This window comes from Malus domestica, chromosome 16, assembly GCF_042453785.1.
Source record: "Malus domestica chromosome 16, GDT2T_hap1".
In the NCBI taxonomy this organism is placed as follows: domain Eukaryota; kingdom Viridiplantae; phylum Streptophyta; class Magnoliopsida; order Rosales; family Rosaceae; genus Malus; species Malus domestica.
In genome coordinates, this window is record NC_091676.1 from 39,299,378 (window position 1) to 39,313,870 (window position 14,493).

Consider the following 14,493-nt stretch of genomic DNA (forward strand, 5'->3'; position numbering starts at 1 on the left):
CCAGGGCGACTAATGCCAACAACTTCAAACGGTCCATCCCAGTTTGGACTAAGTGTTCCTTCACTGGGGACTCTATCACAAAGTAATCTTTTCTTTAATACCCAGTCCCCCACTTTGAAAGAACGAGGTTTGACCATTGAGTCATAGTAGTTGCAGATGCGCTGCTTGTAGGCAACATTCCTCAAGTAAGCCTGGTTTCTGTGTTCCTCGACTAGATCTAAGTTGAGGGTAAGTTGTTTGTTATTTTCGCTTTGCACGTAGTTCTGGACTCAGAACGTTGCTTACTCAAGCTCAACTGGGACAACTGCCTCTGTACCAAAGGCAAGTGAGAATGGGGTTTCTCCTATTGATGTCCGATACGAAGTGCGGTATGACCAAAGAACTTGGGGTACAAATTCTGGCCAACAACCTTTAGCCTTGTCCAAGCTGGTTTTCAAAGTTCGCTTGATTATTTTGTTGATGGCTTCAACTTGTCCATTAGATTGGGGATGAGCTAGGGAGGCAAAACATAAGTTGATGTTGAATTTAGAGCATAACATCCTGAACTTATTATTGTCGAACTGTCGCCCGTTGTCAGTAATTATCGCATTGGGAATGCCAAATCTGCAAAGGATGTTCTTCCATACGAAGTCTTCTATTTTTGCTTCAGTAATGATTGCCAAGGGTTCTACTTTGGCCCACTTTGTGAAGTAGTCAACTACAACAATTGCATAGTGAACCTTGCCCTTCCCTGCATGCATTGGGCCGATCAAATCAAGTCCCTATTGGGTGAAGGGCCAAGGGCTGATCATAGGAGTGAGCGGCTCGGGAGGGGAGTGAGGAATAGTTGCGTAGCGTTTACACTTATCACATGAGCGGGATATTCTGATGGCATCTTGGTGGAGTGTTGGCCAGTAATATCCTTGGCGAAAAGCCTTGTGTGCTAGGGATCGAGATCCAGCATGATCTCTGTAGACTCCTTCATGTATTTCCCGAAGGACAGTTTTCACCTCTGCAGGCGTAAGGCATCTTAGGTATGGTAGGTTAAAACCCCGCTTGTAGAGTTAGTCATTAATGATCAAGTAACGGGTAGCCTTGTATCGAATATGCTTAGCTTGGACTTTGTCATTCGGAATGATGCCATGAGCAAGGAATCTATAAATCGGGGTAATCCAACTATCTCCTTGTTGTAAGTTGCACACTTCCGTAACCATGGTGCTTGGTGCTGCTAACAATTCGACCAGAATTTTTCTCCCAATCTTGTCTTCCACCGCTGAGGTGAGGCGAGCCAAAGCATCTGCATAATTGTTTGCCACTCGAGGAATTTGGGTGATCTGGTAGTGGAAGTGCTGGAGCAACAATTGTGTTTATGCCAGATATACTACCATAGAGCTATCCTTAGCATTAAAGTTGTTGGTGACCTGGTTAACCACTAATTGGGAGTCACTGAAGATATCAATTCGTTTAACCCTAAGGTGTTTGGCTAAACGTAAGCCTGCTATGAGGGCTTCATATTCGACCTCATTGTTCGACGCCTTGAATTTGAAACGAATAGCATACTCTATCGCCACTTTGTCAAGGGTCCACAACCTTGTTGGTTGGACGAGCCATCAACATATAGACTCCATGCTGGGGCTGTTGGTTCTATTTTCTGAGCTTCCGAGAGTAATGAAACCACTTATTTAGGCGTAGAAACAATGTCAACAGGATATGTGAAGTCGGCGATGAAGTCTGCCACTGCTTGGCCCTTCTCAGCTGGCTTTGGTTGGTAAGAGATGTCAAACTCACCCAATGTTATCGCCCATTTGATCATTCACCTGAAAGTGTCAGGACTTTGGAGTATCTGTCGAAGATGATGATTAGTAAGCACGATGACAGAGTGTGCTTGGAAGTAAGGGCGAAGTTTTCGAGCAGACATGACCAATGCTAGAGCCAATTTCTCAATGTTGGAGTATCGTGTCTCTGCATCTTGTAAGGCCTTGCTAGAATAGTAGACAGGCCGTTCGACATTACCATCCTTTTGAATGAGAACGGAACTTACTGCTGAAGTTAATACTGACAGATAGATAATGAGAGTGTCACCAACCTTAGGTTTAGAGAGCAAAGGGGTTTACTCATGTAGTCTTTGAGGTTCTTGAATGCCTCGTCACATTCATCAGTCCATGTAATGTACTTCTTACTTCCCTTAAGTGCTTTGAAGAAAGGAGCACATATGTCTGTGGCCTTAGAGATGAACCTAGTTAAGGCTGCCACCTTGCCAGTAAGGCTCTGGATGTCTTTTGAAGTTACCGGTTCCTTCATGTCAAGGATTACTTTGATCTTCTCGGGATTAGCCTCAATGCCTCGTTGGCTTATCATGAAGCCTAAGAATTTGCTAGAGCCTACGCCGAAGGCACATTTGTTGGGGTTCAACCTCATTCGATACCTCTTCAGAATGGTGAAAATTTCAGAAAGGTTGGTGATGTGTTGGTCAGCATGTTTGCTCTTGACTAGCATATCATCAATGTAAACTTCCATGCTCTTCCCAATCTGTTCAACGAACATTGAATTAACCAGTTTCTGATAAGTCGCTCCTGCATTCTTTAGGCCGAAGGGCATGACTTTATAGCAATATAGTCCCCTGTCAGTAGTGAAGGCTGTGTGTTCTTGGTCTAGAAGGTTCATGAGGATTTGGTTGTATCCTGAGTAAGCATCCATGAAGCTAAGGAGTTCACACCCTGTCGTAAAGTCTATAAGTCTATCTATGAGAGTAAGAGTCAGGCATCATTTGTTTAGGTAAATGTAATCGACACACATTCTCCACAAGACCTTTTGGAGCAGGAAACTTTCCTTGGTCGGATTCTTCTTAACAAGGACAACATTTGCTACCCACGTTGGATAATTGACTTCGCGGACGAAGCCTATGCCTTTGAGTTTTTCAACTTCTGCCTTCATTGCCTCATACCGTTCAACGTCATAAGATCTTCGCTTCTATCTCACTGGCTTAGTCTTGGGGTCAATACTTAAACAATGACAGATTATATCGGGAGAGATGTTTGGCATGTCCTCGTATGACCAGGCGAAGACCTCAGTGTTCTCTTGCAAAAAAGAGATCAATGCCAACCGAATCGGTGGTGACAAGGTGGTACCAATCTTCACCATGCGATCCGGATAAGCTTTTGAGATAGAGACCTTCTCCAACTCTTCAGTGGGTTATGCTTGCTGGGTGAAAGAGTCATCTCGAGGATCGTTATGTTGGCTGTTGCCACCGTGAAAATCCAAGTTGGCTTCATCTGGGCTGGTCTTTATGACTTGATCATGTATAGAAAGGGTTTCCTTGGGCACATGCAGGTGTTGTTGCTTGACCGAAGTGTTGTAACATGATCGTGCACTAAGTTGATCTCCTCTGATGTAACCATTGCCATAGGGGGTTGGAAATTTCATCAACAACATATGTGTGGATACCATGGCCTTAAAGATCATTGATGCATGTGCGTCCGAATATGACATTGTATGCCGTTGGGCAATCAACCACCAGGAAGTTAGTGGTAATGGTAGCTGTGTAAGGGCATGTACCAATGGTGAAAGGTAAGTGTATGCTCCCCAAAGGTTGCACGATATCACCGGAGAAGCTTATCAGAGGGGAAATCAAGCGATCGAGCAAGTGTTTAGCTACATTAAGTGCCTTGAAAGCTTCAGCAAACATGATAGGGTGAAAGCGGTGTACAAGTCATAAACGATTGGAGCCTACCATGGTGGAAGGCCACGAAGAAGTGTTCAATAGCACCTCTCCACTTTCAACTTAAAATTGTTTGTTGGTTGAGGGATTTTAAGGTCTCATCATTTTTATTTATTTAATCACATTCAAATAAATTGTGTCCTATTATAACTACTAGTCCAAAGTTAATGAAATTAGTAGCATATGATATCCCCACTATTTGTTTTCAAAAACAAATCAATATCAAAACATTTTTCAAAAATATTGGAGATATATATAACTACTAATTGTGTTCATTATAGTTTAGTAGCATATGATACTCCCACTATTTGTTTTGAGAAAAACAAATCAATATCAAAAACGAATTTTTCAAATATTGGAAGTAACTACTACTACTACGGTTTTTGCATTCCTTTGAAATTGGACTTTATAGTTATCTTAGGCTCTTTGGATGACCATGGACTTATTGGGATAATTCAACAATGAGCCAACATTGTTGAATATGATCTAGGGAAGGTTGTGTCGTTTTAATTACGTGCTTTCAATCCAATTAAAACATTTTTCATTGAGCCATTAGAAATGAAAGACAATCATTCATTGCTAATTAGGGCGTTGGACCCAATTAATCTTTCGTCTCATGTCAAAACCCTCTTTTAATTATTTCTCCTTACCAATAGTTAAAGAAACTCTAGTCTAGTACTACTGGAATCAACTAATTGAAAGAGATTAAGAAGTAATAAGAATTACAAACCAATTTGTACAAATTCCTACAAATTACATATACTAAGAGGGAGAGAAAGATTAATGTCTATCATGACAAGATCCAATTGAAACGGTAATTAAAACACATTCTCAAGGTTCAAACAATATGAGTTTAGCGCCCTTTCTCATAGCTCAATTATCGTTTAAGGCATAAGTCCATAGTCAACCATTTTTCTAACTACTTAATCACATTAAATAATCAATGGGAATGCAACATAAACAATTAGATTTAGTGCATATGGGCATAATAATATTATGAGTTTAAACAACCAATAAAATTAAAATAAAATATTTTAACTTTTCAAATAGTAGGGGCCTTAATGCAAATATGAAAAAGTTAGGAGTAAATGTCACAGCCCGTCCCGGAATTTTAATTCCGAGGACGTGAAAAGACGAAAATGCCCTTAAACGGGACTAAGGGGCGAAAATTTAACAATTGGTTTTACTTAAAGTTCCTAAGTTATTTGGTTTTAGGAACTTAAACTAGGCTTAAGTTTGGATTTTTATGTTGGAATTTATGAAATTGGGATTGGGTTGGACACGTGGGATCCCCACACCTCAAAACCCTCCCCATAACCCGTAACATTGTCTCCCTCTCTCTCCTCCCTCACGAAACTCTCAGTTCTCTCTCCCTCTCCTTCGAACTCACACGGACCACCACAAAACCACCCTAAATCTATACCAACGACGGAGTTAAGACCACCATCGAACTCCTGGAGCCTCCACGATCACGTAGACACCATTTTCAGGTAAGGAATCCTTTGTTTTCGCGTTGAAAACTCGAGGTCCGAGTTTGGCACTATTCATGAACTTTTTGTTGGTTGATTTTTAGGACAATCCAAGCTCATAGTGAGCTTAGTGAGGTCCCAAGGAGGCTCGGAGTACTTCGTTTGAAGGATTTGGACGCCGGGATCACGTGGTTCATCTTTGGCCGGTTTTCTTGGAATTTTTCCGGTGAGATTTCCTGGTTTTTAGAGCTTTAAAGTAGTATATTGCGATTCTACATGTTTGGGGCTTCAATCTGATATATTATACGAAGAAAATGGGTGAAAAACGAAGGAGAACAAGGCATTTGAAAAATGCCCAGAATCCGGCCACCGGAGAAAAACCAGTCCGGCGAACTCGCGAGGAAGAAGGTGCGCGTGGGCACGCGTGGACCCGTGCCTTCCTTGGCGCGTGGGGGCGCGTGCTACAGTAAAAAATTATTTTAAAAATATGTCGACGTCCGTGACGTCGAGTAGATCACTGTGGTATATTCATATACCCAAATTGAGCACCGTATGAGAAAGTTATTAAGGATTGTTGGTTAGGTGTTCAAATAACGTTTTATAGTTTTTGCGTTTAGGTGAAAATAAATTGACGATCCGACCGTTGGATGGTAATGAAATTTTAGGAGGTTATCCTAGAGATATATTGTGGACCTCTGGAAGTTATGGATTTAAAATCTGAGTGGTGGATCTTCCGGATCGAACTACGTAGTGACGTATTTTATATAAGTTATATATTCTATCGATATGAATTCTAAGGTTGGAATTGATTATTGTTTTAGGCGCCGATCGTCATGACGCCTTGGCGTATTGTGCTAGGGAGTTGTAGGGCGAACTCCAGGTGAGTGGGCAGTTTTGTTTTCCGTATATATATATACTTGACGTTTTCCCAGAAATTGAAATTTAATGAAAGTATGCTTTAAATGCAATGTATGAAATTATATGAAAAGTATATTGAAATGTAAATTGAGATGCCATGCATAAAAGTATATGAAAAGTATATAGAAATGTGAATCGAATTTCCATGCATGAAATGATATGAAAAGTATGAATTGAGATATGATGCATATGAATGAATGGTGCGGCGGACGCACAGGTGAGTATCAGGTGAGTATTTAATTACTGTTATGATGATGTTGATGTATATTGAGCTCAAATCCTGCACCATGGTTTAGTGCTTATAGTATTCACCGCATCGCACGCTCGCCTTGGATCCAAGTAGATGCTGGTCGCATAGTCCACGCGGAGTGGGTGCGACGGGCCAGTCGTAGAGTGTTAGTGAGATTTCGACTGGTGGGTGACCTTAGATTATGTGCACAGATGATTGATGAGAAAGCACTAGAGCGTAACTTGTGTGCAGAAGGCCGGACAGGTCACATAGGTGACTCCGGCAGAGTGAGAGTGATAGATTTTGAGCTCTAGGTTCAACCGTACAGGGCTATTAGAGGGCCTCCGGTTGATTACTTTCTTGCACCTGATATGATTATTGTTGATGCATCCATACTTAACTGTTGAATTAGACATGGCATGGCATGATTGATAAAGAAAAATGTTGAGATAGTAAAAATGAAGTTTTGAGATTATATATGTATATTTATATTTTACATTTCTGGGAAAGTATACAAGTTTTACGGAGAGGGGTTACAACGTTTTGAGAAATGTTTGGATTTAGAAAAGAATTGTTTTACTGACCCACTCAATTTTGGTTTTGCGCCCCTCCAGGTTAAAGAATAGCTGAGGTGTGGTGGCTACGAGGAATTCAGCGGGGTTCTGACAGAATGGATCAAATTAGGACTCACCTTCGGGTGTATCAACTTATAAATGGTATCTTAAAGCTTCCGTACTGTGCAAATGGTTACGTCACTCTCACGTGACGGCCAGCATGCCCTCCTTCGGGACGGGGTGTGTCAGTTGGTATCAGAGCATGGTTGCAATCTTGGACATTTTGAGAAGTTCTAGTGAATTCTGTCAGAACTACACCGCCTCGTAGCAAGCCACTTAGTTAGAGGAATTTAGTCTCCCTAATATAGCGGTTTAGGGAAAACTATTATTATGGTGATTCAGTCTATTATAAAAAGGGACATTTTAAGACGGGTTATGAGTTGAATTTGAATCACCTTATGGAATGATGAACCTGAGGGAGCGAAGTAACGGTTTAACCATTTGGAAAAGATGTTTCAGATTATGCAAGTCAAAGGAAATTTCCTTCTGACAAGGGGTCGAGACGACTACCTGGTTTTGGTTATGAATTTGTATCCTGGTGGAAACAGGAGTATGATTTGTTGTCACCGGAGGAACAGTCGATTGAGAGTTGTTTAAGGACTTGTTTAAGGAAAAGTTTATCCCTCCGGCATTGATCGATGGTAGTAAACAAGAGTTTGCAAATGTGAATCAAGGAAGTTGACGACAAATGAATATTATAGAAAGTTTTCAGACTTGCCTCGTTCCATCCAGATATTGTTGTTAAGTTGGTGGAGGTGTTATGTTGTTTTAAGCTGGGTGGCAAAAAGGGAAGTGGTATTTTGGGTGACCACTATCCATTGTATTTATTACCAGGAGTATACGAGATGTTGTTGAGCCTTGAGGACTCTGAGAACATGATCAACGAGAGTAAAGAAGAATAAGAAAAGATTGGGAATTAAAATAAGACGATAAAGTTAATGATTCGTCATATCAAGGATATAGAAAGATTCAGAGCTTTGAAAGAAGTGAAGCTAGAGTTAATTCTTCCAGCTGAGGTTTTAATGTCGCTGGTCAGAGTAAAAGTGATGGATATACTGGTAATCCCAGATATTTGAGACAAGGTGTCTCGAGTAAAGGAAATGTACCTTGTGCAGCAGGTACAAAATTAACACTTTGAGAAATGTGAAATCAAGGAATGTGTTTATGTGAACAGAGGGGACACAGAATTATGAATCGTCCCTAAACTCAGTTGTACCCAACAGTTTTCTATGACATCGTAGTATCGATTCAGCAGGTTTATGGACTTAGTAGTTTGGTCGGATTGACCGTGGGTACAGAGAGATTTGATGAGTTATATGTTCAGCCATACAGGCCACGAGATGTGGATCTGGCTGACGCATGAGAAATTGGTGAGTTATAGGCTCGGCCGTACCGACCACGCGGAGTGGATCCGGCCGACGTATTATTGAGATAAGAGTTGAATCAGCCGTATTGGTCATTCTAGTTGACTTCGGCTGATATATTTCTTATTATGTATGTTATTACCTAGAGAGTAGTAAATAAATGTAGTTGAGACGAGTGTATGTATTTTGCATTGAGTGACAAAATAGTAATGTTATATCTTTGAGAGTGGTTGCCTACTTATCGAGACAACGATGATTTATCAGTATTGCGGGCTGCAGACCGTAATATTAATAACTCATTCGTGGATTCGTTAAGCAAGCAAACCAGTAGGTTATTTTATGTTAGTGTTGTAATTATTCAGAATGTTCAGTAATAATAAAGTATGTATTGGGTCAGTTAATTTTATTCCATTAGATTGGTTGGTTATAATTGTGACAAGACGGAATGTTACGGGAAACCAGTACTTTCCATCGATCTAGATGACCAGAGATTTCTTTTGTAAGTATGCAAAGTGGATTGAGTCGGGCCGTTATTTATGCTGTGAGAGCAAAGAGATTGTTTTCGAAAGGCTGTCAAAAATACTTAGCTCATGTGGTGCTAAATGATGTTGTTTGGAGTAGTGTGAATAATGTCAAAAGGGTTAGACTTTTCTTGATGTCTTCCCTGAAAGTATACCTGGATTGTCTTCAGGCAGAGATATAAGGTTCATTATTGATTTGTTGCCAGGTATAAATTTATATTGGAGATTGGTTCATGATGAGTTAAGGGAATTGGAAATTCAGTTGAAAGAATTGGTTGATAAAAGTTTTATTCAACTTAGTACAACGCTTTGGGGGAGCCCCAGTTCGTTGGTGAGGAAGAAAATGGATTTTAAGGCTATCCATTGATTATAGACAATGGAATTGGTAACGATCGAGAATCGTTATCCATGGTGATGTACTGATGTTTATTTAACCAGCTCAGAAGTAATTGCGAAGATTCAAAGATTGAATTGAGATCTGGTTACTACCAATTGAATATTATAAGTGACGTTGATCATAAGATGGTTTTTCTGGACTTGTTATAGTCTTTATGAAGTTTGGTGATGCTATATGGATACTCATGCTGTTTTATGAGTTGATGGATGAAGTATTCCAATAATGACTTGATAAAGTGATATCATTTTCATTGAAGATATTCTGGCATATTCTGAGCCAGAGCAGAGTATGTAAACGTATTAAGTCGGTGGAACAAAGATTGGAAGAATGTCGATTGTATGCTAAGTTTAGCAAATGCGAATGTTGGATGAATCAAGTGGCATTCTGAGATTGGTTATATCTGCTTAAGGTATTCAAGTGAATCCTTAAAAGATAGCAGAAATTGAGAATTTGGAACAACCACGAGTCATAATTGAGATTTGGAATTTCTTAACTTACCAGGCTATCTTGAATGGTTGTGAAAGAGTTTTTAGTCATTGCTTTGTCATTGACGAGACTGTTGAGAAAAGAGGTTATGTATGAGTGGGAAGGAAATTGTGAGCAAAGGATTCAACAACTGAAGTATTTCCTCACTCATGCACGTATTTTGGTATTCCCAGAGAATAGTGGTAATCATAAATTTTTAGTGATGTTTCTTGAATGGTATTGGAGGCATGTTGATGCAAATGTTAGGGTGATTGCATACGTTTCACGATAAATGGAACCTCATGAGATGAATTACCCTACGGGTGACTTGGAAGTCATGATTACCATTCTTGCTGTGAAGTTATGAAGGCATTATATTTGGTAAGAATGCAAGATTTTTACGAATCCAAAAAGTCTTCAATATCCATTACTCGGAAGGATTTTGATCTGAGGTAGCGAAGGTAAATTGAATTGTTTAATGTATATGATTGTACGACCAGGGTGATCGTAAAATTGTTCTAGCTGATACACTTGGTGAAAAGATTGCAGTAAGATTAATGTCTGGCACGTTTGCCAAGAGTATCATCTTGTGGATTGAAAACCAACGGAAGAAAAGTTAAGAATGAAAGATCGAGAAGAAGTTATACTTGTTAATTTTCAAGTTAGGCCTGTTTGATAAGGTCGTACTCGAAACTTAAATGTTTGACGAGGAAATTTAAGAATTAACCAAGGCAGAGAAAGAAGGGAAAAAGAATGAGTACATGATTCGTGAATCAAATGGTATGTGGATACAAGAAAACAAAAAGTATGTGCCTAATGCTGAGGATTTGAAGCAAGCAAATATTGGACGAAGTTCACTGTTCAACTTCTGCAATATTCCAAAAGTAATAAGATTTATCATACCATTTGACATTTTTATTGGTCAGCAGATTAAGGCAGAAAGAAATAAACCTTGGATTGAGACAGCTATTTTCTGTTTCGCAGCGGAAATGGAAAAAGATTACTTTGGATTATGTGTACAAGCTTCCTTGTACACAAGATGGTCATGGTCGAATTTAAAGTAATAGTGGGTTAACGTAACAAGTTAGTACATTTACTCCAGTGTTGAGTAACAACCTTTCCCAAACAGTGCAACAGTACTTATTTGTTTTATGGATAGGAGAATTGGTTTACGGAACTGTTGAGTTTCTTAAGTATGTTGGTGGCGCAGTTTCCGAAGTAACGCCATAAGGTCCATGAAATGTGTCATGTGTGTCGATTTTTGCTGATTTGTGGATGGAATGCTTCTGAATAGAGAAAGATTCGATCAAGAAAGAGTTTTAGTAGACCCTGAGACTATGGATGAGTCTCCTCAAAGTATTCAAGTGATTAAGTTAACCTGAAGTAACCAGGAATGGCAAAAGAGATCAACAGATGGATATGCCACTAATCGAGTATATAAGGTAAATGGTTTTATATTTTCGAAGTGTTCACCATAGAAAAGTATAATTCGGGTTGGAAAGGAAGGCAAGTTAAATCCTAAATGAATCGGACTTAGCGTGATCATCGAAAGGTTGGTGAAGTTGATTATAGAATTGAATGGCTTCTAGAGTTGTCGTAAGTGCATGATGTGTTTCATGATTCAATATTTTGGAAAATTCACCATGAACAGAAATAGTAAGATTCAGAAAGGAAGACAAGATAAGTCTTGAACACATCAGTCCGTTTTGATCATTAAAGGAATCGACGAAGTTGCATACAAGTTTGTGATGCCTTCAAAATTGGCTAAGGCACATAATGTATTTTGGGTTCGATGCGTTGTCACTAGGTGGCAGAGTCGTCTCATGGAATTCTGGTGCAACTATTGAGAATTAAGCTAGATCTAATTAGTGAGGAGCTATGGACGACTTTGGATTGGAAAAAGAAGGTCCTGAGAATTAAGACAGAGTAAGTGGTAAAAGCTTTGTGAAGGAAATCATTCAGTAGAAAATTATGTGGGAGAAAGAGAATCGGATGAGAGAGATTTACCCGAAGCTATTGTTGGAGTATGGTTGATTTAGTTGGTTGCTGGAATTTCGGGGACGAAATTCTATAAGGAGGGAAGATTGTCACAGCCCGTCCCGGAATTTTAATTCCGAGGACGTGAAAAGACAAAAATGCCCTTAAACGGGACTAAGGGGCGAAAATTTAACAATTGGTTTTACTTAAAGTTCCTAAGTTATTTGGTTTTAGGAACTTAAACTAGGCTTAAGTTTGGATTTTTATGTTGGAATTTATGAAATTGGGATTGGGTTGGACACGTGGGATCCCCACACCTCAAAACCCTCCCCATAACCCGTAACATTGTCTCCCTCTCTTTCCTCCCTCACGAAACTCTCAGTTCTCTCTCCCTCTCCTTCGAACTCACACGGACCACCACAAAACCACCCTAAATCTATACCAACGACGGAGTTAAGACCACCATCGAACTCCTGGAGCCTCCACGATCACGTAGACACCATTTTCAGGTAAGGAATCCTTTGTTTTCGCGTTGAAAACTCGAGGTCCGAGTTTGGCACTATTCATGAACTTTTTGTTGGTTGATTTTTAGGACAATCCAAGCTCATAGTGAGCTTAGTGAGGTCCCAAGGAGGCTCGGAGTACTTCGTTTGAAGGATTTGGACGCCGGGATCACGTGGTTCATCTTTGGCCGGTTTTCTTGGAATTTTTCCGGTGAGATTTCCTGGTTTTTAGAGCTTTAAAGTAGTATATTGCGATTCTACATGTTTGGGGCTTCAATCTGATATATTATACGAAGAAAATGGGTGAAAAACGAAGGAGAACAAGGCATTTGAAAAATGCCCAGAATCCGGCCACCGGAGAAAAACCAGTCCGGCGAACTCGCGAGGAAGAAGGTGCGCGTGGGCACGCGTGGACCCGTGCCTTCCTTGGCGCGTGGGGGCGCGTGCTACAGTAAAAAATTATTTTAAAAATATGTCGACGTCCGTGACGTCGAGTAGATCACTGTGGTATATTCATATACCCAAATTGAGCACCGTATGAGAAAGTTATTAAGGATTGTTGGTTAGGTGTTCAAATAACGTTTTATAGTTTTTGCGTTTAGGTGAAAATAAATTGACGATCCGACCGTTGGATGGTAATGAAATTTTAGGAGGTTATCCTAGAGATATATTGTGGACCTCTGGAAGTTATGGATTTAAAATCTGAGTGGTGGATCTTCCGGATCGAACTACGTAGTGACGTATTTTATATAAGTTATATATTCTATCGATATGAATTCTAAGGTTGTAATTGATTATTGTTTTAGGCGCCGATCGTCATGACGCCTTGGCGTATTGTGCTAGGGAGTTGTAGGGCGAACTCCAGGTGAGTGGGTAGTTTTGTTTTCCGTATATATATATACTTGACGTTTTCCCAGAAATTGAAATTTAATGAAAGTATGCTTTAAATGCAATGTATGAAATTATATGAAAAGTATATTGAAATGTAAATTGAGATGCCATGCATAAAAGTATATGAAAAGTATATAGAAATGTGAATCGAATTGCCATGCATGAAATGATATGAAAAGTATGAATTGAGATATGATGCATATGAATGAATGGTGCGGCGGACGCACAGGTGAGTATCAGGTGAGTATTTAATTACTGTTATGATGATGTTGATGTATATTGAGCTCAAATCCTGCACCATGGTTTAGTGCTTATAGTATTCACCGCATCGCACGCTCGCCTTGGATCCAAGTAGATGCTGGTCGCATAGTCCACGCGGAGTGGGTGCGACGGGCCAGTCGTAGAGTGTTAGTGAGATTTCGACTGGTGGGTGACCTTAGATTATGTGCACAGATGATTGATGAGAAAGCACTAGAGCGTAACTTGTGTGCAGAAGGCCGGACAGGTCACATAGGTGACTCCGGCAGAGTGAGAGTGATAGATTTTGAGCTCTAGGTTCAACCGTACAGGGCTATTAGAGGGCCTCCGGTTGATTACTTTCTTGCACCTGATATGATTATTGTTGATGCATCCATACTTAACTGTTGAATTAGACATGGCATGGCATGATTGATAAAGAAAAATGTTGAGATAGTAAAAATGAAGTTTTGAGATTATATATGTATATTTATATTTTACATTTCTGGGAAAGTATACAAGTTTTACGGAGAGGGGTTACAACGTTTTGAGAAATGTTTGGATTTAGAAAAGAATTGTTTTACTGACCCACTCAATTTTGGTTTTGCGCCCCTCCAGGTTAAAGAATAGCTGAGGTGTGGTGGCTACGAGGAATTCAGCGGGGTTCTGACAGAATGGATCAAATTAGGACTCACCTTCGGGTGTATCAACTTATAAATGGTATCTTAAAGCTTCCGTACTGTGCAAATGGTTACGTCACTCTCACGTGACGGCCAGCATGCCCTCCTTCGGGACGGGGTGTGTCAGTTGGTATCAGAGCATGGTTGCAATCTTGGACATTTTGAGAAGTTCTAGTGAATTCTGTCAGAACTACACCGCCTCGTAGCAAGCCACTTAGTTAGAGGAATTTAGTCTCCCTAATATAGCGGTTTAGGGAAAACTATTATTATGGTGATTCAGTCTATTATAAAAAGGGACATTTTAAGACGGGTTATGAGTTGAATTTGAATCACCTTATGGAATGATGAACCTGAGGGAGCGAAGTAACGGTTTAACCATTTGGAAAAGATGTTTCAGATTATGCAAGTCAAAGGAAATTTCCTTCTGACAAGGGGTCGAGACGACTACCTGGTTTTGGTTATGAATTTGTATCCTGGTGGAAACAGGAGTATGATTTGTTGTCACCGGAGGAACAGTCGATTGAGAGTTGT

At 40.0% G+C, this 14,493-nt stretch overlaps 1 long non-coding RNA gene across 1 annotated transcript; it reads left to right on the top strand.

Annotated features, from left to right (window-relative positions):
* Window positions 1-12,235: 12,235 nt before the first annotated feature.
* Window positions 12,236-13,994, top strand: LOC139193206 (uncharacterized). The gene is made up of 3 exons (XR_011577621.1): window positions 12,236-12,365; window positions 12,961-13,019; window positions 13,901-13,994. It is a non-coding gene; the product is annotated as an uncharacterized lncRNA (long non-coding RNA).
* The last annotated feature ends 499 nt before the right edge of the window (window positions 13,995-14,493 follow it).